The following is a 22,517-nucleotide window of genomic DNA, read 5'->3' as shown; positions in this document are numbered from 1 at the left end:
ATACAACCCAATACAAACAATGCTACCAGAATTGGGCAGCACAGTGGTCCAGCGGTTACCATTGTCACCTCACAGCAAGAGGTTTTCTGGTTCGATTCTCGGCTGAAGTGCCTTCTGTGCAGAGTCTGCATGTCATCCCTGCATTCTCGTGGGTTTCCTCCGGGTGCTCTAGTTTCCTCCCACATTCCAAAGACTATGCGTCTGGAGCGTTTCTCCCTGGGCCTCCACCGAAAAAGGGCTCTGTTATACTTTCCCTGTAAACAAATATTAATATAAATAAAAATAAATAGAACACTATTATCATAGATCACATGCAGCATAAAGCCACTTCATCATCCAAAATCCATAGGAATCTATTTGGACTTACTCAGTTGATTAAAAATTCCACCACACACAATAAAAATTCCAAAAATGCAAGTATCCCACATTGGAAACTAATCATCATTTCAGGAAAAAAAATGGAAGCAGGAATTCACCCTGATACCCAAGTGACCATCACCCCAACCTACATAATAAAAAAAAATATATATATATATATATATATATATATATATATATATATATGTATAGAAAACACCCTAAACAAATTTTATTTCAATACAACCAGAACTATTTTTCTAATTTTAAGACAGAAACCTTTACTGCTACCCTAAAGCACTGTAACTGAGCACCTCTTATAAATACCTTACTTTTGGATGAAGCCGTGGAATATTTCAACACCACTGTCCTCAGCATTCTTGGCCACAAAGCCACTCTATACAGGGAGTAAAAGTTAAAGTCGCCCATGTCTAACTCATGAAATTAAACATCTTATCAGAAATAGAGACAGAGCATAGAAGTAGCAGCATAAAGACAAACCCCCCTCTATACCTCTACAGACAGCTAAGAAACATCATTAAGACCCTATTACTCATTGGTAAAAAATATATATGTATTTTACAAAAAAGTCAACAGACCCACCTTAATAAGCCTAAAGAATTATGGACCAATTTGACTTCCAAGATAGCTGCCACCAGAACAATGTGTTGATTAGAGCTCTCCAAACATGATAATGGATAATTTGTTTTAAAAAAAATAGCTAGCAAAAATTTCCAGTTTAGGTAAAATGTTGTTACTGGGTAGAAATTATATTGTCGGGAAGCCAGCAAAGAAGAAATTCATAAAAAGTAGGTAAAAATCCACCAGAAAGAAGGACAGCTCTGACTGGAGAGAATCTTGCAGCTGCTCAGTCAAAAAGCAGTGCAAGTTTTATCTTTAGTACAGAAGATGCCTTCTAGTAATTTACAGGAAAAATATACCTAATGCACTCAGAAATGTTTATAATAAGTGAGACACTAGATAAATATATAAAGCCAAATGAAAAAAAAGTTGGTAAAAACTTTATGCAACTATTCAGATGAGCTAAAACTGCAGAAATAAAAAAATCAAAAAAGAAATGCTGGATGAACATGAAGCACATCAAGAAGAGACATTTCATATTTAGAAGACAGAGCATGAAGAGAAAAGTACAGTTGTGTACACTTACCATAAATGCAGATGTTTGAGAGTATTCACTGTTGCAGTCATCACATTTGGGTTATCTGCTTGCAGCAGCCCTCATTCGGCCTGATTATCAAAGTCTTGGGTCATGCATCGGTTGCTGTCTCATCTTCCATGATGTCAGGTAGTCAGGGGTATAAAGCATGCAGCCGACGCCATTACATCAGTTTTTCTTGCCTCACACATCAGGTGCCCCCATAATGGGAAGTAATTATATACAAGGTTACACCTCCAACAAAAAAGCAAATACACCAAAAAGCTTTAAGCACAGTAAGTATAGAGGTATAGTCATAGGTTCATAGGTAGGTACTAGGCTATTGGCCCTAGGGCCTATATAAGCCTAGCCAAAGGTACCCTGGCTTTCGCCACCCAAGAAAATTATCTTCCTGTGCCACTGTCGAGCAGAGCCACAGAAGTGATCCCCGGGGTAAATTTCCTATCTCCCATCCAATCATCAAGATTTTTCTTGAACAGTGCTAATGAGGAACTTTGTCTGATATAGACAGGTAGTTTATTCCAGAGTATGGGAAGTCTCTGGGACAGGAATCTATCCCTCCAGCATGTTCTGTTTATTGTGTTGACGAGGTTGAGGTCCCTAGAGCGTGTAGCTCGTAGGGATTGGGATTTCTTTAAGTGGAGCATGTCTAAAAGCTCTGGGTTTGACATAGCTTTGTGTGTTAGGCAGAGATCGCCTCCGAGTAGGCGATATGCAACGGAGTAAAGCTGCAGTTTTATGAGACGGTCTGCATAGGGCATCTCTTTGAAGCCAGTAATCCTCTTTGTGAGGTATTTCTGTGGCCTTTCCAGTTGTTGCAGATGTTTTGTGAGGTACATACCAAAACGGGCATAGTACTCTATAATGGGTCTAATGAGTGATGAGTAGAGGGGAACAATGACCTCTTTTTTCCTGGATGAGAAACCTTTTGTGATGAGGTGTGCCACATAGAAGGATTTCCTGACTACTGTGGCGATGTGATTATCAAGGGAGAGACTACTGTCCACCTGTGTCCCAAGGTCTCTTATCACACTTTCGGTGTTAAGTAGACTACCACCTATGTGGTAGTTCATGGGTACTGAGTTTTTACCAAAAGGAATGACCATGCACTTTTTGGCATTGAGCTTGAGGCCATGGCTTTGACACCAGGCATCTGTCTCAGCAAGGCCCTTTTGTAGGATGTCCACATCTTTTGGAGTTTTGATTATGGCTCCTAGTTTGCAGTCATCTGTGAACTTCGTTAGCCAAAGACCTTCTGTGTTGGCCTGTACTTCAGAGAAGTAGATACCAAACAGGAGAGGACCCGGGACTGAACCCTGTGGTACTCCACTTGTCACTGGTCTGAAGTCTGATTTGGAGTCTGCTACTTTCACAGTGTGGGTTCTGTCAGTGAGCCAGTTGGCAACCCATCTTGTGACATAGGGATTTATACCTAGTTTAGTGAGTTTATCTATAATTCCAGAGTAGGGGATGGTGTCAAAAGCCTTGGCGAGATCTTGATAGGCTGTGTAAACCACCTTACCCTCATCTACGGCTTTGGTGACTGCTTCAAAGTCAATAGAACTCAGGGGGCTGGAGGGAGGGTAACCAGGACTGCAACAGTGAATACACTTGAACATCTACATTTATGGTAAGTGTACACAACTGTAGTATGTTCTTCATGTTTCACTGTTGCAGTCATCACATTTGGGTAGATTCCCAAAGCTAAGGATGGAAGGAGGTAATCAGATAGCATTAGGACCAGCTATAAGGCCCTGCAAAACTGCAGTGGCATAGCCAGCTCTGGATTTAGAAAAAAATGGCAAGTGGTAATGCTTGGTCAAGGTATGTACAGAACTCCAGGTAGCAGCTTCTAGGATGTCCCTGGTAAGGATACCTCTGAGAATGGCTGTAGAGGTAGATGCAGCCCTGGGTGAATGTGGTCTTATCCCCTGTGGGGTAGGTTTTCCATGGTGCTAATAGCAGAAGTGAATGCAATGGCCTATCCACTTAGAAATGGTTTGCTTTGAAATGGCCTTCCCCTCTGCTCCTGCAGCAAATGCAACCAACAGCTGTTCAGATTTCCTGAGAGGCTTAGTCCTGTCCAAGTAAAATCTAAGTTGTCTGTGCAAGTCCAAGGAGTGCAGTATTCATTCTCCTTTGTTCTGTGGATTAGAAAAGTAGGTTGGCAAATGAATGGACTGATTAAGGGCCACACTGGCTACCACCTTGGGCATGAAGGAGGGATTGGTCCTGAGGGACATTCTGTTGGCATGGAAGATGATGAAAGGCTCCACTGCCATGAGGGCCAGTAATTCAGACACCCTTCTTGCTGAAGTGATGGCTAGAAGGAAGGCGGTTTTCCAAGAAAGGAATTTCAACTCTGCATTTGCAGCTGGCTCAAAGGAAGGTAGAGTGAGCTTTTCCAATACAAAGTAAAGGTCTCAGGCTGGAGTAGGGGCTCTCCTGGGTGGTCTTAAGTTTTTGGCCCCTCTGAGGAATTGCTTCAGCAGTGGATGAGAGAAGAGGGGTGGTTCTGTATTGTAATGAGCTGAAATGGCTGAGGCATGAATTCTGATGGAGGAAAAGGAAAGGCCCTTGTGAAGCATCTCAGTTAAGTATTGAAGAATATGGGGTAAATTGGGCGCTGCTGTGCCCATCCCCCGAGTTTGACTCCAGGAACAGAATCTTTTCCATTTTTCAGCATAGGATTTTCTAGTACTAGGCCTCCTTGCCTCCAGAATGACATCCATCACTTGCTTATTGAGAGATGGTAACGGAGAGATCAAGTAATTAGCCAGGCTGCCAGGTTCAGGGTTTGAAGCTGTGGGTGCAGAATCTGGCCCTCCTGCTGAGACAGCAGGGCAGAGGTCTGAGGCAGGTGCCATGGTGCCATCAGTGACACACTGCGCAAGAGGGGGTACCAGTGTTGGCATGGCCAGTCTGGTGCAATCAGTTTTATCCTTGGTTTGTCATGTTTGATGTTTAGTAGTACCTTGGAAAGGAGAGGCAGAGGGTGAAAGGCATAAACTAATAGGTTTTTCCAGATGAAGGACAGGGCATCCACCTTCCAAGCTTGTTTGTGGGGAGTCCTTTTGCAGACATTGTCCAATTGGTAGTTCTGGGGGGAGGCAAACAGGTCTATTTCTGGGCTCCCCCATTTGCTTCTCAACATGCTGAATATCTTTGGTTCCAGTTTTAACTCATGTGGGTACATGAGATTTCTGCTTAGGTCGTCTGCCAGTGTATTTAGCTTTCCTGGCAGGAATTGAGCCTGTAGATGCACTTGGTAGCTCAAGGCTGTGTTCCACAGAGCCATGGCTAGTCTTCAGAGAGGGTATGAGTGGGTTCCCTCCTGCTTGTTTATGTACCACATAACAGTGGTGTTGTCCGTCTTTACCAATAATTGTCCTGGAAGAATGTGGTCCTTGAAGGCTGTCAGAGCATTCTGTACAGCTAACATTTCTTTTTGATTGATATGCAGGTGCATTGATTTGGGTTCCATTTGCCCTGAATACACTGCTCTGCCAAGTGAGCCCCCCATGCATAGTCTGATGCATCTGTTGGGGGTAGAGTGAATGGCAGTCCCTTGTTTTTGTGGCAGGCCTCTGCCCACAAAAGGAACTCTATCTGTAAACAAGGTATGATAGGAATTATTGATTCTAGATCCTGAGAATGTTGACACCATAGGCTTTTTAGATATCACTGTAGTTTCCTCATATGCAGTCTTGCATATGGAATTAGTAGAATGCAAGAGGCCATGAACCCCAGGGTTTGCAGTATTTTCCTTGCAGACAGCTGGGTCTTTGTGGCCAGTAGTTTGAAGTACACTGTCAAATGAACTTGTTTCTCTGGCGTGAGGTAGGCCCATCTGCGAAGTTGTATTCAAGCTTGCTCCCAGGAATACAATTTGTTGGCAGGGTACAAGATGTGATTTCTTTTCGTTTATGGTGTACCCCAGAAACGTTAGAAATTTCTTTACAAATAACAGATGATTTAATAGTATGTCCTGGCTTTCTGCCTGAATTAGACAATCGTCCAGGTATGGATATATTTGAATATTTCTTTGCCTGCAAAATGCAGTGACCGGAGCTAGGCACTTTGTGAATACCCTGGGCGCAGTAGATAAGCCAAAGGGCAGTGCAGAGAACTGATAGTGCACGTAGCCTGCTCTGAAGCATAGGTATCTTCTGCAAGATTCCCTTATTGGGATGTGCAGGTAGGCTTCCTTTGAATCCAGTGTTGCCAACCAGGCATCTTTGCCTACCATGGGAAGCAGATGATGAAGAGTTAGCATCTTGAATTTTTGGATTATCAAAAATGTGTTTAGGATAGACAGGTCCAGGATAGGACACCAGGAATTGTCCTTCCTGGGTACCAGGAAAAGTGTCGAGTAGAAACCTTGCCCCTATTCTTCTTCTGGGACAGGCTGAATAGCCTTGATGTTTAAAGGAGAGAGAGAAAGTACAGTTTTGTACCTACCATAAATGTAGATGTTCGAGTGCTAATACAGCTGCAGTAATCACAGATGGGTTCTCTGCCGTCAGGCAGGTCCTCGGTCGGCCAAATTCCAAAGTCTAGGTCCGGCGTTAGTTGGTGTCGCTTTCTCTCTTGACGTCAGTGAGGCCAGAGTATATAAGACACAGCCGACGCCATGTTCTTCAGTCTTTCTTGCCCCAGATGTCAGGTGCCCCCAGAAGGAAGGCAATACATAAATTATATATGTATATAAATATACAAGCAATGCAATATAATCCAAAATCAGTAGTTGCAAGCAAATAAACCATAGAAGGATAACCCAGTCAGGTTGTATGAAGAGGGGGTTAGGTCCTATGCCTTTACCAAGTGGGGAAGGTGGGAGGGTAACCTGTACTGCAGCTGTATTAGCACTCGAACATCTACATTTATGGTAGGTACAAAACTGTACTATGTTCATCATGCATACAGCTGCAGTAATCACAGATGGGTAGAGTCCCAAAGCTACACACAGGGTGGTAGGTACTAGTTGGAACTGGGATGAGCCAGAATGCCCTGCAACACAGCAGTGGCAAAGCCTGCTCTAGTTTTGGAATATAAAGGCAGGTGGTAGTGTTTTGTGAAGGTATGTACAGAACTCCAAGTGGCTGCCTCCAAAATGTCTTTGGTAGGAACTCCTCTGAGGAAGGCTGTAGAGGTGGCTGTGGCCCTGGTGGAGTGGGATCTGATGCCTGTGGGAACAGATTTCCCATGATATGAATAACAGAACCGTATGCAGTGGCCTATCCACTTTGAAATTGTCTGCTTGGTCACTGGCTTCCCTTGAGCCCCTACAGCATAGGACACAAAAAGTTGTTCTGATTTCCTGAAGGACTTTGTTCTGTCCAAATAATAGCGTAGCTGCCTATGGATGTCTAAAGAATGTAGCAACCTTTCCCCTTTGTTTTGAGGATAGGGGTAAAAGGTAGGTAAGTGTATGGCTTGGTTTAAAGCTACCCTGGATACCACTTTAGGCATAAATGACGGGTTGGTACGAAGGGAAACCCTGTCCTGATGGAAGATGAGGAAGGGCTGCACCGCCATGAGGGCCTGTAGTTCCGAAACCCTACGAGCTGAAGTGATGGCCAGAAGGAAGGCTGTTTTCCAGGACAAATATTGCAAATCTGTCGATGCAGCTGGTTCAAAAGGAGGCAATGTTCATTTTTCTAGAATGTAATTAAGATCCCAGGCTGGTATTGGTTGTTTCCTTGGTGGTCTTATATTCTTAGCCCCTCTGAGGAACTGTCGTAAGAGTGGGTGAGAAAATAAAGGTGGATCCGAGTTGAATTCTGCAGAAATGGCTGAGGCATGGATTTTTATGGAGGAAAATGAAAGTCCACTGTTCAGTAGCTCAGCTAGATACTGTAATATCTGAGGCAAATTCAGCTTTCTAGGGTCCTGGCCTTTTTTTTTTCTCATTCCAAGAGCAGAACCGTTTCCATTTTGCGGTGTAAGCCTTTCTAGTAGATGGCCTTCTGGCCTCCAAAATGACATCCTGCACCTCCTTGGAGAGTAGGGTCTGTTGTGGTGTTAAGGAATTTTCCATGCAAGATTGAGCGTTTTCAGCTGACCATGAAGAGTTTTGTAGCTGTGCTGAGTCAGCAGAAGAGGCATTAGAGGTAGGGACCAGGGAGGAGTATGTGTTAGACTCCTCAGGAGCGGATACCAGTATTGCCTTGGCCAATCTAGAGCAATCAGTATCATCTTCGGTCTGTCTGCTCTTGCTTTCAAGAGAACCTTGGGCAGAAGAGGCAGAGGTGGGAAAGCGTAAACTGTCCATGCTGTCCAACTGAATGAAAGGGCGTCCACTCTCCAGGCCTTTGGATGAAAGGTCCTTGAACAAAACTTTTCCAATTGATGATTCCTGTGGGAGGCAAAAAGATCTATGTCTGGCCTCCCCCACTCTTGTATTATCTCTGTAAACACCTGAGGATGCAACTTCCATTCGTGTGGATCTGTCATATTTCTGCTTAGATTGTCTGCCAGCGTGTTTTCCAATCCTGGCAAGTACTGTGCTTGAAGTTCGATTTGCCATTCCAGAGCCAAGTTCCAAAGAGTCATGGCTAGTCTGCACAAGGGGTATGAATGTGTTCCTCCTTGTTTGTTTATGTACCACATTACTGTGGTGTTGTCTGTTCTTATCAGTAATTGTCCTGGAGGCAGGAGGTCCTTGAAAGCTGTAATTGCATTTATTACTGCTAGCATTTCTTTTTAATTGATGTGAAGGTGCTTTTCCTTTTGGGACCATTTGCCCTGAATGCACCTGTCTGTCATGTGCGCCCCCCAGGCGTAATCTGAGGCGTCTGTTGTGATGACTTGGTTTGCTTGAGGCTTGCAGAATGGGAGGCCTGTGTTTGCTTGACATGCTTGGGCCCACCATAGAAATTCCTTTTGCAAACATGGGATTATTGGTATTATTGTTTCCAAACTGTGACTGTGTTGAGACCATAGGTTTTTTAGGTACCACTGAAGTTTCCTCATATGCAGCTTTGCACATGGGATTAAAAGAATGCAAGATGCCATGAAGCCCAGAGCCTGCAGGATTTTGCTTGCAGTAAGCCTGGTACATTTTGCTAGTATTTTGAAGTACTGAGATAGTTGCCCCTGTTTTTCTGGCGTTAGATAGGCCATCTGGGTATTTGTGTCCAAGTTGGCACCCAGGAAAGTTATTTTCTGAGATGGTGTTAGCCTGGATTTCTCTTTGTTGATTGTATATCCCAGAGAATGCAGTAACCGTGTTACATAAGCCAGATGTTCCAGAAGTATGTGCTTGCTGTCCGCTTGGATCAGGCAGTCGTCCAAATAAGGGTAAATTTGTATCCCTTGAAGTCTGCAGTAGGCAATCACTGATGCCAGGCACTTTGTGAATACTCTGGGCACAGTAGATAAGCCAAAGGGCAATGCAGAGAATTGATAGTGGATTGAACCTGCAAGAAATCTGAGGTATCTTCTGCAACTTTGTCTGATTGGGACATGCAGGTATGCCTCCTTGAGGTCCAATGTTACCAGCCAAAACTCCTTGCCCAGCATGGGAAGAAGCTGCTGTAATGTGAGCATCTTGAATTTTGGTACAAGTAAAAATGTGTTTAGGATGGATAAGTCCAAAATGGGTCTCCAGTCGGTTCCTTTCCTTGGTACCAGAAAAAGTCTTGAATAAAAACCTTGACCTTGTTCGTGAGTAGGTACCTCTTGTATAGCTCTCATGCTTATGAGCTTTGAAATTTGTAGTTGTGCCTCTGCCCTTTGATTGTGTGGCAGGTTTGACATGCCTCTCATTTTTGGAAGAGTGTGGAATTGAAATTTGTAGCCTCTGTTTATAACGTCCAGGATCCATTTGTCTGTTGTGACAATATGCCAATTTCTTGCAAATAATGCTAGCTTTCCTCCTAAAGGTGCTGCCAGCTGAGACCTGCGTGGCATGGAAATGAGGGAGTCATTGGGTTTGTTTCCTGTATTGTTGTGCACTGTCTTCGCCACCTGTTGGTGCTGGAGTTTGCCATTGTCGGCCTCTATATGATCCTTGTGATTGCCCTCTGCCCCTTGTGTGTCTGTATCTACCTCTTTGGGGCTTGTCAGTGGCTGGAAAGGACCAGTTTTTTGAAGGAAAATTTCTGCTAAAACGTGGTGGTTGGACCTGTAAAAAAGCTTTGACAGTTTGCATAGATTTGGCTTTTTCTTCCATTTTCCGTAATATTTCCTCAGCATTAGTACCAAACAGCACATCCTTTTGTAAAGGAGCATCTAGAAGTTTAGCTTTCACATGATCAGGCAAGCTTTGTTCCCTAAGCCAGGCATGTCTACGAATGACTGATCCTGTAGCAGCTGCTCTACTTGAGGCCTCTAGGGCATCATAGCCACATTGTAAGGTGTGTTTACCCACTTGCTCTGCACTATGCATCATATCCTGTAACTCCATTAAATCTGGTTGTTCAGGTTGAGACATTTTATTCCTTAATTGTGATAACAGGAACTGTTGATATTTAAGCATATGAAACTGACAATTTAAGGCCCTCATGGCAAGGGTGGCCGAGGTATATACCTTTTTTCCCCACCTTTCTAAAGATCTTGACTCTCTTTCGGCAGGAAGTGGATTTTTGGCAGTAGAGGCCTTCAATCCCTTGGGGCCTTGAGAAATGGTTTCAGGGTCAGCATTATGGCTTTTGTAGAGAAACTGGTGAGAGTTAGGAACTCTGTAGTACCTATCAGGTTTGACTGGTGCAGGAGGCAGGGAATCCGGGTTAAGGCAAGCCTCCGAATAAACATCATCAAGTATGTCCAAAACAGGAGGTATCGCCAGAGGCCTGTGTTGAGGTAACAAAAGAAATTCCCTAAGTCTTTTCTTGGAATCAGAAAAGTCTTGGCCTTCCCAATGGAAGTGTTCCCTTAAAGTGTGCAAGGTTTCCCCAAAGGAAAAATCCTCAGGAGGAGATACAGAAGGAATGGACTGCTCTGCATCTGAATCTTCAAAAGGGGAGTAAGAGTGTTCCTCTACATCAGAATGTTCTGATAAAATGAAGCCCTGATCAGAAGAGGGAGAATCTTCCTCCACTCTGGGTCTCTTGTCTGGAGGGGATTGAGAACCCCTGATAAGAGTAATCAAATCCTCAACCATTTTAAGCATCTGTTTTTTAGGCATGAGGCCTGGAGAAGGGCCCTGTGCAACAGGCCTCTTGGGATGCCTGGCTGCTTTGGATTTAGTAAAGGCCTTAATAGAAAAAGAAGATGAGGGTCTAAAGACACCATGGGTGGAAGTGGACCTGTCCACATTAGGGGGCTCAACATTAGCAATGGCTTCGGTTGTAGTCTGAGAAAGGGCCGAGGTACCTGCGGTCTCGGGTACAGAGGACACCGCCAAGGGAGTGTCGTCGGTAGTCAGGGACTGCAAAGGCGTCTCGCTGAGAACCAGACCACGTGTAGCCGGTTTTGGCGTGGTGTCGGTTGGGACCGCGGACCTCGAGTGTCGGTCCTTGTCCTTGCGTTTTTTGGACAAAACGGTAGTCGGAGTCTCCGACGACATTTTATAATCAAAGGCTTTACCAAAAAAGTGTTGGGCGAACTCCGCCCGACGCTTAATAGTGCGTTTATTGAAAGTAGCGCAAAAGCGACAGCCCGAGACGTCGTGGTCTGGGCCTAAACAAGGTATGCAGAGGGAATGGAAATCCTTATGCGGTATTTGCGTCCCACAAGAAATACAATTATTAACTTTTTCTGACATCGGTCTGAGGCAAGAAAAGTTTCCCCAACGGGGTACTTAGCTTTAATGAAGACCTCGGTTTCCAATTTTTTTGTAATTCAGGAGCTGGCCGACCGGCACTTGCGAACTGCTTCTGCCGGCACCGCGGCAAAAAGACTGAAGAACATGGCGTCGGCTGTGTCTTATATACTCTGGCCTCACTGACGTCAAGAGAGAAAGCGACACCAACCGACGCCGGACCTAGACTTTGGAATTCGGCCGACCGAGGACCCGCCTGATGGCACAGAACCCATCTGTGATTACTGCAGCTGTATGCACGATGAACATCTTGCTTTTGAGCCTCTGCCCACTGATTTGGGGGTAGGTCTGGCCAACCGTTTGAGGTTGGTAAGGAGTGGAAGTGAAATCTGTATCCTTGGGAAACTATATTTAAAACCCATTTGTCCTGGATAATGAGTTCCCAATTTTTTGCATGCAGGGCAATCTTTCCCCCTAAAGGAACAGTCAGTTGAGCAGGGCTTGGGAGGTTTAAAGTTAAGTCATTGAGACAGTTTACCATAGGGGGAGTCTTACTACTCCCTGCTTTGGAAGTGGGAGCCCCCCACTGCTTAGGCCTGTGAGTATCCTGGGACTGATGCCTGGGTGTTCTGCTGGTTCTGGGTTTGGACTGAGAAGGCCTAGAAGAGGAAGAAAAGGACCACTTCTTAGAGGGCCAATGCCCACTAAATCTTGGAGTTTGTACTTGTAGGAAATCTCTAACAGTTTGCATAGATTTAGCTTTTTCCTCCATCTTTTTAAGTACTTCTTCTTTGTTACCCTTGGTTTAAGGGAGCATCCAGTAATTTAGCTTTAACATGATCTGGCAAAGATTGCTCCTTAAGCCAAGCATGCCTTCTAAGTACAGACCCAGTGACAGGAGCCCTGCAAGATGCCTATAATGAATCAAAACCACATTGCAAAGTATGTTTTCCAACTTGTTCAGAAAAATGCATTAAATCCTGTAAATCTCTATTTTCAGCACAGTCAGGAATCAACATAATTTTCTGTTTAAGCAATCCAATAATATGCTGCCGATACTTTAACATATGACACTGGCAGTTTAAGGCCCTAACAGCCAAGGTTGCAGAAGTGCATACCTTCTTACCCCATCTATCCAGCGCCCTGGAATCTCTATCAGAGGGGGTAGGATTTTTGGCAGTAGTAAATGGTCTCGGGATCCGCAGTACGATTTTTTAAAGAGGAACTTGTGAGAGTCAGGTACCCTGAAATACCTATCACGTTTTCTGGGAGCAAAAGGTAAAGAGTCAGGGGCCATGCTAGATTCTGAGAAGGCATCATCTACAATGTCCACTGTACAGGAGGGATAGCTAAAGGCCTGTGTTGAGGCAGGAGTAAGAATTCCCTAAGCCTCTTTTTGGAGTCAGAGTAATCCTGGCTTTCCCAGTGAAAATGCTCCCTAAGAGTAGTTTCACCAAAAGAGAAATCCTCTGGCGGGGAAGCAGAGGAAATGGAGTCCTATGCATCAGAATCCTCATAGGTAGATAAGGGCAAATCCTGGCCATCAGAGAAAACATAAATTTCAGAATCCTGATCAGAAGAATCAGAAGGAAAGTCAGTCCTACGTCTCTTAGAGGGGAAAGGGTGGCTTCCCCTGATTAGAGTAATAAGGTCTTCAGCCATTCTTATCATTTGTTTTTTAGGCATAGGGGCCTGACCATGCGGTCTGGGCGTCGGTTTTCTAGGCATGGATCGAGTTTTAGGTCTTGAAGAAGAAGATGGCATCGGTTTAATATGCAAGTCAGTAGGCCTGAATACACCCTCAGAAGCCGGTGCCTGCACAGCGGTTCCAGCCACATCCAAGGTAGAGACATCTGCAGGTTCCACAGTCTAAGAAGCATCTCGCGGCATACCGGACTCCGAATGAGTCTCAGTAGAGGCCTGCAAATCTGAAGTAGTGGGTATCAGGGGCTGCGAAAGTGCCTCACTGGAGTACCAGCAAACTGGCAACTAGCTTAGGAAAAGCGTCGTCGGCAGCTTTGGACCTATGCGGTCTGTCTCTGTCTTTATCTTTGCGTTTTTTCGGAATGTCTGTAGTCGGGTGGCTTACCAGAGCCATTTCTGGATAATTGAACAGAGTACCAAAATATTTAGATGCGTAAATGAACCAACGACAAATAGGACAAGGTTTGAATAAGGCACAAAACCGACAGTGAGGTACATTGTGGTCTGGGCCTAAGCAAAGAATGCAGTACGAATTAAAATCTTTATGAGGTATTCATTTTCCACAAGAAATACAATTGTTAACTTTTACTGACCGGTTTAGAGCAAGAAAAAAGATCCCCAATGGGGTACTTAGTTTAGTTGAAGACTTTGGATCTGAAACTCAAACGAAAGTTTCAGGAGTCGGCAAACTGGCACTCTCAAACTGCTTCTGCTTTGGGCAAAGCACGGCAAGAAAGACTGATGTAATGGCGTCGGCTGCATGCTTTATACCCCTGACTACCTGACGTCATGGAAGATGAGATGGCAACCAACGCAGGACCCAAGACTTTGATAATCAGGCCGACTTTGGGCTACTGCAAGCAGATAACCCAAATGTGATGACTGCAACAGTGAAACATGAAGAACATCCTGTCATTTTTTGCTATACCAGAGAAATTGAAAGAAACGCACACCATTCATTTTATAAAATACAAATAAGCAACTGGAATAGAGTTCCAAAGCAGGATTTATTAACTGAGAAGGCACAATCGTAAGCATGCTCCAAATCTGGACATCAGAAAGTAGCCAAGGCCCACATAAAAAATATTCAATCATATTAGCAGAAAGAGCTGCTCCTGATAAACTATGGCAAAAAGAATAAGTACTAAACAATGGCAGAAAGAAAAAGTACTAAACTATGGCAGAAAGAAAAAGTACTAACACTAAGGGCCATCAGAGTTTTTGTGAAAAACTATTATTTTTCTGTATACCAGCCTCAAAAGTAGCAAGTTTATACTAGCAATAATGGGATGTTAAAAGTAGGAGTCAGATTTAAGTTGCTATATCCAGCTCTCTTTAGAATATTTTTTCTGAAGGATCAAATTATTTTAGATATAGAAAAGGCTATAAAAAGAGGATACTGACATTAATAAATCAATGTTTTAGGTCTCTTTGAGAAACAAGATACAGGCCGAGAGTAAGTATTGGTAAAACAATAATGCCTGAAAGACCAAACTGTCTTGAAACTCACATGAATCCTAGAATCCTCAATTTCCTGGGAGCCCTCTACCTGGGTAGGAAACAGGTTCTTCCTCCTTTTTGAGAAGGAGACTCCTGACACTGAAAGTTGCAGGGCATGTACAGACTTCACAGCCCCTGGACCACGCTGTACCACTGTCTATAAAGAAATTACAGTTGTGTACACTTAACCATAAATGTAGATGTTTGAGTGTATTCACACCACATTTGGGTTATCCCTGCCAGGGTAACCCTTGGCCGGCCCGAATACCAGAGGCTTAGTATTTCTGCATCGGTTGCTGTCGCTTCAGGATTGACCTCAGGTCATCAGTAGTATAAAGTAAGGCAGGCAATGCCATTACATCAGTTTTTTCTTGCCCCAACTGTCATGATCCCCCAAGTGGGAGCCAGGATATGGTGGAAGAACTCCACCAGTAGAAAGTAAATACCAAAAAGTTTCTTGTAAGGAGAGAGAGAATAAGAAGAGAGGGATGGAGGGAGGGAAACCAGGACTGCAACAGTGAATACACTTGAACATCAACATTTATGGTAAGTGTACACAACTGTACTAAGTTCTTCGTGTTTCACTGTTGCAGTCATCACATTTGGGTTGATTCCCAAAGCTGAGGAAAAGGGTGGAGGCAGTCAAGGAGACTAGGGGCTGGCTAAAATGCCCTGCAAGACTGCAGTGGCAAAGCCTGCCCTGGATTTGGAGAAGATAGGCAGGTGGCAATGCGCGTCAAGGTGGAAACAGATGACCATGTGGCAGCCTCCAGGATGTCCCTGGTGGGAACTCCTCTGAGGAAAGCTGCAGAGGTGGAGGCTGCTCTGGTAGAGTGAGTCCTGACTCCCTTATGGGGAGGTTTCCCATGTTGCTTGTAACAGAAATGCATGCAGTGTGCCATCCATTTGGAAATAGTTTGTTTGGAGATGGCTTTGCCCTCTGCCCCTGCAGCAAAGCTGACCAGTAATTGATCAGTCTTTCTGAGTGATTTAGTCCTGTCTAGATAGAATCTGAGCTGTCTGTGCACATCTAGAGTGTGCAGTATCCTTTCCCCCTTATTTTGTGGGTTAGGGAAAAAGGTGGGCAAATGAATGGATTGGTTGAGAGCCACATTAGACACCACTTTGGGCATGAAGGATGGGTTAATCCTGAGGGACACTCTGTCAGCATGGAAGATGATGAAGGGCTCTACTGCCATGAGTGCTTGTAGCCTGGAGACTCTTCTGGCTGAAGTGATGGCCAGAAGAAAGGCTGTCTTCCAGGAGAGGAAACTTTAACTCTGCTGAAGATGCTGGTTCAAAGGGGGCCAGGGTGAGCTTTTCCAACACAAAGTTTAGGTCCCAAGTAGGTGCTCTTCTGTGTGCCCTCAAGTTGCTAGCCCCTCTTAGGAACGGTTTGATCTGAGGGTGTGAGAAAAATGGGTGCTCAGTGTTGAAATGAGCAGAGATAGCAGAGGCATGAATTTTAATGGAGGAAAAGGAGAGACCACTGTGTAACAGGTCAGCTAGGTAATCCAGGATGAGAGGTAGGGAGGGCTGTGCCGTAACTGCTCCCTTAGCCTGAATTCAGATACAGAACCTTTTCCATTTGTCAGCGTAAGACTTTCTAGTGTTAGGGCGTCTAGCCTGATGTACAACATCTAGAACATGTTTGCTGAGTTTGGCAGGATTGATCAGTGGTCAGGGAATAAGCTAGGCTGCCAAATTGAGGGTCTGCAATTGGGGATGCATGAATTCTCCTTCCCTCTGCATCAGGAGGGTAGGGGTCCGAGGGAGATGCCATGGTAGCAGTGGGGACAGGCTGTGCAGCAGTGGGTACCAGAGCTAGTGAGGCCAGTCTGGAGCAATCAGAATTGGGAAGCAAAGAGGTCGACATTCGGGTGTCCCATTTCTGAGTTATTAGGGTGAAGGTTCTTTTGTCTAGCTGCCATTTGTGTGGGTTTAGAAGATTTCTGCTCAAGTGGTCTGCCAGAGAGTTTAGAGAGCCTGGCAGGAGTTGTGCTAACAGGTGGAGTTGCACGCCACAGGCTGTATGCCAAAGGGTCATGGCCAGCACAGAGGGTAGGAGCGAGTCCCTCCCTGCTTGTTGATACACCATATCACAGTGGTGGTGTCTGTTTTGATCAGGAGAGCCCCTGGGGAGAGAAGGGGCCTGAAAGCTGTCAATGCATGCTGGACAGCTACCATCTCTTTTTGGTTGATGTGCAGATGGATTTGCTGTGGGTTTCAGTGGCCATATATGCACCTGCCGTCCAGGTGTGCACACCAGGCATAGTCTGATGCGTCTGTGGTGAGGGTCTGGGTGGCGGGGAGTGGTGAGAAAGGTAGTCCCTTGTGGGAGCATGCTGCTGCCCACCAAAGAAAATCTTTCCTTAGGCAAGGTATCATTGGTATAAGATCTCCAGGTCTTGACAGTGCTGACACCAAAGGCTTTTTAGGTACCAATGAAGTTTCCTCATATGCAGTCTAGCATATGGAATGAGTAGAATGCAAGATGCCATGAACCCCAGAGCTTGTAGGATTTTACTTGCAGATAACTGGGGTCTGGTGGCTAGTTGAGAGAAGTAGGCTGTCAGGTAAGTTTGCTTTTCTGGTGTAAGGAATGCCATCTGGGATGCTGTGTCTAAGCTTGCTCCAAGGAATATAATCGTTTGGGTGGGTACTAGTTTGGATTTCTTTTCACTGATGGTGTACTCTAGGGAGGTCAGTAGGGACTTTACAAAAGCCAGGTGCTTGAGCAGCTTTTCCTGACTGTCTGCTTGAATTAGGCAGTCGTCCAAGTATGAGTAAATTTGGATATTCCTTTGTCTGCAAAAGGCAATGGCGGGAGCCAGACATTTTGTGAAAACTCTGGGAGCAGTAGAAAAGCCAAAGGGAAGCACAAAGAACTGAAAGTGCAGAGATCCTTCCCAGAAACGTAGATATTTCCTGCATGATTCCTTGACAGGAATGTAGAGGTAGGTCTATTTTAGGTCTAGGGTGGCTAGTCAGGCATTATTGGACAGTATAGGTAGCAATTGCTGGAGGGTGAGCATTTTGAATTTTGTTATCACCAAGAAGGTGTTTAGAATGGATAGACTGAGGATGGGGCGCCAGGTTCCCTCTTTTCTGGGAACCAGGAAAAGTCTGGAGTAGAAACCTTGGCCTATCTGTTCTGTAGGAATGTGCTCTATTGCCCTGAGAGAGAGCAGGGAAAGGACTTCCTTTTGCCTCTGCCCACTGCTTTGGAGGAAGATCTGGGAACCCTTTTGGGGTTGGAAGAGTGTGAGAATTTGTATCCTTGGGATACTATGTTGAGGACCCAGCGGTTGTTGGTAATGGTGGCCCAGGTGCTTGCTTGGAAGGAGAGTTTTCCTCCTAGGGGTAAGTGCAGGTGGGCAGAGGGAGGGGGTGGGGGAGGAGAGTGATTGTGAGTTCTTACCATGAGGGGGTGGCTTTGAATTCCCTGGTTTTGAAGTGGAAGAACTCTTGTTGCTTAGATCTCTGCACTCCCTGTGGCAGCTGTCTGGGGGGGGGGGTCTGCTTCCCTGGGGTCTGGGCTGAACTGACCTGGTGGGGGCAGGAAAGGACCAGTGCTTGGAGGGGAAATGCCTGCTGAACCTGGGTGGCTGGACCTGTACGAAATCCTTAACTGTCTGCATAGATTTTGCTTTTTCTTCCATCTTTTTTAAGACCTCCTCTGCCTTGGTGTCAAATAAGTTATCTTTGTACAAGGGTGCATCCAATAATTTAGATTTGACATGGTCTGGCAAGGGCTGTTCCTTAAGCCAAGCATGTCTTCTAAGGACTGAACCAGTGGCTGCTGCCCTGCAAGAAGCTTCTAAGGCATCAAAACCACAGTATAAGGTATGCTTAGTTACTTGGCTTGCAGAATGCATTAACTCTTGTATCTCTACTTTCTGCACAGGCAGGAAAGGAAGACACTTTTTGTTTGAGGAGTTCCATGGTATGTTGCTGAAATTTTAGCATAAGGAATTGACAATTTAGTGCTCTGATAGCAAGAGTAGCAGAGGTGAATACTTTTTTACCCCATCTGTCTAGTGCTCGGGAATCCCTATCTGAGGGGGTGGGATTCTTAGCAGAAGTTGCTTTAATTCCTTTAGGCCCTTCAGAAATTATCTCAGGGTCAGCAGTAGGATTTTTTAAAAGAAATTTGTGTGAGTCAGGGACTCTAATACCTCTCAGGTTTTCTGGGAGCGGGAGGGGGGGGGTGCTGTCAGGAGTCAAACTAGAGTCCATGAAAACATCATCCAGAACATCCAGGACTGGGGGAATGGCCAGGGGTCTGTGCTGAAGAATTATCTGAGTCTCTTTTTAGACTGAGGGTAGTCCTGACATTCCCATTGGAAATGCTCCCTTAAGGTATGAAGGGTTTCCCCAAAGGAAAATTCCTTGGGTGGAGAGGCTGAAGGAATTGATTCCTCTGCATTAGAATCCTCATAAGCAGAGTGGGGTTGCATGTCTTCATATTCAGGTGCATCAGAGTCATCAGACTCATGTTCAGATAAAGCTACTGGGGGACAGATCTCTTTCTTTTGGAAGGGGTAGCTTGGCTTCCCCTGATCAGCATAAGGTCTTTTGCCATTTTAAGCATTTGAGACTGAGGCAAGGAAGCAGGTGCCTGAGATTGGGTCATCAGTTTCTTGTACGGGTACGAACCCTGGACCTTAGAAACTCGGTAGTTTTGGAAAGAACGGTAGACGTGCAAGATCTGCTGTTGGATGGCTTACCAAAGCCATATCGGAACTTGAGGACAGAAAGCAAAAATATCTGTCTACAATAAGGGCCCGATGACGTAAAGTTCTGGCGTTAAAACAAAGCACAAAAGCGACAGTGAGGGACGTCATTGTCTGGGCCTAAGCAAGTGACGCAGTAAGAATGAAAGTCTCGGTGTGGTATTTGTCTTCCACAGGTGAGACAATTTTTAACTTTTTCTGACATCGGTTAGAGCAAGAAAAAAGGATCCCCGATGGGATACTTCAGTTTGGAAGACGAAAAGTACAGTTTTGTACCTACCATAAATGTAGATGTTCGAAGATCCACATTGCTGCAGTCCTTACACTTGGGTAGTCCGCTGTCCTCGGTCGGCCCGAATATCAAAGTATTAGGCTGACGTCGGTCAAGGCGCTTAAGACTGACATCAGGACGTCAGGGTACAAATGCGCATGACCGACGTCATATCCTCAGTCTTTTCTTGCCCCAGATGTCAGAAGACCCTAAACAGAAAGGTCAAAACCAAAAGACAGCAAAAAACAACCAACCACCCTTGCACTAATCATATGAACAATATATACAATATGTACAATATTTACAACCCAAACCACACAACCACCTCTAACAACAGAGGGGAAGGAGGGAGGGTAAATTGGACTGCAGCAATGTGGATCTTCGAACATCTACATTTATGGTAGGTACAAAACTGTACTATGTTCTTCATCTCACATTGCTGCAGTCCTTACACTTGGGTAGAATCCCAAAGCAGAGGTAAGGGAGGATGGCAAAACTATAAAGAAGTAGGAGCTGCCAAAATGCCCTGTAAAATAGCAGTGGCAAACCCAGCCCTAGATTTAGAGTAAAGTGGAAGGTGGTAATGCTTAGAGAAAGTATGCACTGAACTCCAAGTAGCTGCCTCCAAAATATCTTTAGTTGCCACCCCCCTTAAAAAAGCTGTAGAAGTGGCAGTAGCTCTAGTGGAATGAGGCCTAATCCCAGCTGGAACCTCCTTACCATGATGGGAATAACAGAAAGCAATACACAACCCAATCCACTTAGAAATAGTTTGTTTTGACACAGGCTTGCCCTGAGAACCCAAAGCAAAAGAAACAAACAACTGCTGAGACTGCCTGAACCCTTTAGTTCTGCTCAAATAATATCGTAACTGCCTGTGTATATCCAAGGTGTGCAAAATCTTTTCCCCTTTATTTTGGGGTTTGCATAAAAGTAGGCAAATGAATAGTTTGGTTTAAAGCCACACTAGAAACCACCTTAGGCATAAAGGAAGGATTAGTACGTAAAGATACCCTGTCCTTATGGAAAATTAAGAAAGGCTCAACTGCCATAAGGGCCTGTAATTCAGAAACCCTTCTCGCAGAGGTAATGGCCAACAAAAAAGCAGTCTTCCATGATAAATACTTCAACTCAGCAGTAGCTGCAGGCTCAAAAGGTTGTACAGTGAGTTTCTCCAACACAAAATTGAGATCCCAAGCAGGAGTAGGAGCTCTACATGGGGGTCTTATATTCTTTGCCCCTCTAAGGAATTGCTTAAACAAAGGATGAGAAAACAATGGTGGATCACAGTCATAGTGAGCAGAAATTGCTGCAGCATGAATCTTAATAGAAGAGAAGGACAATCCTTTGTCCAGTAACTCAGCAAGATATTGAAGAGCCACACTTAAATTAGGCTTAGCAACATCAAATTCCTTTGCTGCACTCCAAAATAAAAATCTCTTCCATTTATCTGCGTATACTTTCCTTGTACTAGGCCTTCTGGCCTCAAAATAACATTCAAAACTTGCTGCGGTAGCTGAGACCCTCCAGGGTTTAAAACAGAATATGCCAGGCTGTTAGGTGAAGAGAGTGAAGTTTGACATTGAGTAAATGACTGTTCTCTTGAGACAGCAGGTGTGGAATCGAAGGCAAAGGCCATGGAGGCTCCCGAACCAGACTTCTCAGTAATGGGTACCAGTGCTGTCGAGGCCAATCTGGAGCTATTAGAATCATCCTTGGCTTGTCCTGTCTGACCTTCAGGAGTACCTTTGGGAGGAGAGGCAGAGGTGGAAAGGCATACACATGAAGATTGCTCCAATTGAAAGAAAGAGCATCCACTTTCCAAGCTGTGGGATGAAACCTTTTGTGCAAAACTTTGGCAGCTGGTAGTTCAGTGGAGAAGCGAACAGATCTATGTCTGGAGTTCCCCATGACACTGTCAATTTCTGAAATACATGAGGATCCAATTTCCACTCGTGGGGATCCATAATTCGTCTGCTCAACACATCTGCTAAGGAGTTCTGTGCTCCTGGCAGAAACCTTGCCTGAAGATTGAGCTGTAAACTGAGAGCAGTCTCCCACAAAATCATTGCTTGCCTGCACAGAGGATAAGAATGTGTTCCCCCTTGCTTGTTGATGTACCACATGACAGTTGTGTTGTCTGTTAGAACCAACACCTGCCCTGGAAGAAGTAAATCCTTGAAAGCTATTAATGCAAATTGGACTGCTAACATCTCCTTCAAGTTGATATGTAGATGTTGTAGTCTGGCAGGCCACGTGTCTTGTATCCACTTTCCATTTAGATGAGCTCCCCAAGCTTTGTCCGAGGCATCTGTCGTTAGAATCTGACTTCGCCTCTGGCCGGGTCACAGAGAGTCCCTTGTTTAGGTGACATTCCTGAGCCCACCACAAAAATTCCTTTTGAATGCAAGGTATTATCTGAATGACAGTGTCCATATCTTGGCAGTGCTGTGTCCATACATTTTGAGATACCATTGTAGCTTCCTCATATGCAGTTTGGCATTGGGAAGTACCAGAATACAAGATGCCATGAACCCCAAGGCTTGAAGGACTGTCCTTGCAGTCAGCCTGGACTGATGAGACAATTGATGGAAGTAAAGGGAAAGATTCTTTTGTTTGTCCGGGGTCAAAAGGCCATCTGGGATGCTGTATTCAGTCTCACACCCAGAAAGCACATGTCTTGAGAGGGTACTAGACTGGACTTTATTTCGTTCACAGAATACCCCAGGCATCTTAGCACTGCTATCACGTATTGCAAATGATGAAGAAGCTCGTCCCTTCCTTTGGCCAGAATCAGGCAATCGTCCAAATAAGGATAGATCTGTATTCCTTTTAGCCTGAAGAAAGCTATCACTGGAGCCAGAACCTTTGTGAACACTCTGGGCAGTAGATAAGCCAAAGGGCAATGCAGAGAACTGATAATGAGAAGTCCCAGCTCAAACGCAGATACTTCCTGCAACTTAGCCTGATAGGAACATGAAGGTAAGCTTCCTTGAGATCCAGAGTCACCATCCAGTGATCCTTGCCCAGCAGAGGTAAAAGCTGTTGTAACGTCAACATTTTGAA

General features: G+C 44.9%; 1 protein-coding gene across 3 annotated transcripts in view; it reads right to left on the bottom strand.

Annotated features, from left to right (window-relative positions):
* Positions 1-22,517, bottom strand: part of HEATR5B (HEAT repeat containing 5B) — a 2,176,461-nt gene that overhangs the window by 1,921,408 nt on the left and 232,536 nt on the right. The gene's annotated exons all lie outside the window — the stretch shown is intronic.

Source organism: Protopterus annectens, chromosome 1.part2, assembly GCF_019279795.1.
Source record: "Protopterus annectens isolate FY-2018-M chromosome 1.part2, PAN1.0, whole genome shotgun sequence".
Lineage (NCBI taxonomy): Eukaryota > Metazoa > Chordata > Ceratodontiformes > Protopteridae > Protopterus > Protopterus annectens.
This window is presented reverse-complemented; position numbering and strand designations above follow the sequence as displayed.